Genomic DNA, 1,774 nt, shown 5'->3' on the forward strand with positions numbered 1-1,774 from the left:
TTTCCACAAAATGTTAGGCATTCGTTGAACACAATGAGGAAAATACTGATATAGAAAACATTTTAATTCATGTTTTTTAAATCAATAAGAAAAAGCAAGTTACTAAACCTCTGAAAAGATGATACTCAGCAAAATGATAAAGAGGCTACTCCCATCAAATGTGGTTAGAGGTAGACAGGAATGGGGAACTTTGCAAAATGTTTCTATCCTTCAATTCTTCTAATGAACAAAAGTGGTCAAAAAACGTGGCAGCAAAAATGGGTTGATCAAGACCAGGTTTCTCAGTTCTAATTCAGGCCTTATGCTCTGCAGTGAATTGGGACAGTTCAGGGAACATGACTGGATTTAAATTCGGGCTCTGACACTTACAGTTGTGTATCCTTGGACAACTTATATTAATTTCCCCTGATTTGTAAAATAAGGATAGTAACACCTGTATTATAGAATTTCTGTGAACATTGTGTGAAAGAAAACCAGTTCTTCTTTTTCAGATGCAAGCCCATAGCAGACACATCAACATTACACCTATTATTTGTGGCTCCGTATGCCTTGACCTCTCCCTGATTATATATGTCAGCAGAACTTTTGAACCCAGACGGTAGCAGACTTCTATGCCCATTTGTATATCTCATCGTTACCGCAGATGCTATGCATTCCTATAAAATATTATCTTCTCTCTTCATTAAAGCATCCCTGTCAACCTCTGTTTATAAAATACTCTGCCATTCTAATGACGCAGATTAGACTATGGACTATTTTTGACTAATCTTTTTCCTTCATATTTAAGAAGTCATAGATACTATCAATTGAATGTGAACATCCTTTCATTCCAATTCAACTATCGTTTATCAAATGCTTGCTATGTTTTCAGATATTACAGTAGATTCTTAGGATATTAATCTGATTGAAACACAATGCATACTCATAAGCAAGTCAACATAAGGAGTACAGATAAACAACTTATAATGTGGTGTAGCCAATACTTTAATAAAAGATAAGAGTGTATGGTTACTTAGGAGGCAAGCCAGTAAATGCCCTTACAAGTGATAGGAATGTTCCTGAAGTTAAAGAAGGAGAAAAATTTAAGGGTGTGGTTAACTCTAACAAAAGTGTAGCAGCTTAAGTGATATGAGATCTAAAAGTTTACAGTATTAAAATAGTAAAGATAGAAGAAAAAATCTTCATGTAGAAAACTGAATAAGTGACAATAAATTAAAACAGGAAATACAGGATGTTTCTGCCAAAGAGTAGCATCATGGATCTGAAAAAGTTTGGACGGGTTTTGGAATCATATATCTTTTCAGGAATTTTTTGCAATATTACCTCATTAATACCTATTTCTGTGAGATCCTATTTAAAATAATTACTTTCTTGGGGCCTCAGCTTCCTCATATGTAAGTTGAGGGAGTGATTAACAGAAATGATCTCATTGTTGTGAGAATGAGTAAGACATACGAAGTGTCTACCCCCAATGCTGGCACATAGAAGGCTGTCAGTGAAAGTAAAACATTCTTATCTGCTTCATTCAAGAAGTGGCAAATACATTTTTTAAAGTCAGGCAACTGCTTGATGAGAGAGGTAGAGCTGAGGACAAGATTTTTAAAATTTTGTTTTCCAAAGATTAAAAAGCTTTCTTGTAGTTAAGGGAATGAACCAAAGAAAAAAATAGGACTGAACTATGCATTCTACATCAGCGCTGTTTGATAGAAAAAAAAATGAAAGCCACAAATGTGTGTCATATCCATAATTTTAAAAATATAGTAGCCATTAAAAA

The sequence above is a fragment of the Mandrillus leucophaeus genome, unplaced genomic scaffold, assembly GCF_000951045.1.
Source record: "Mandrillus leucophaeus isolate KB7577 unplaced genomic scaffold, Mleu.le_1.0 Scaffold519, whole genome shotgun sequence".
Taxonomy (NCBI): domain Eukaryota; kingdom Metazoa; phylum Chordata; class Mammalia; order Primates; family Cercopithecidae; genus Mandrillus; species Mandrillus leucophaeus.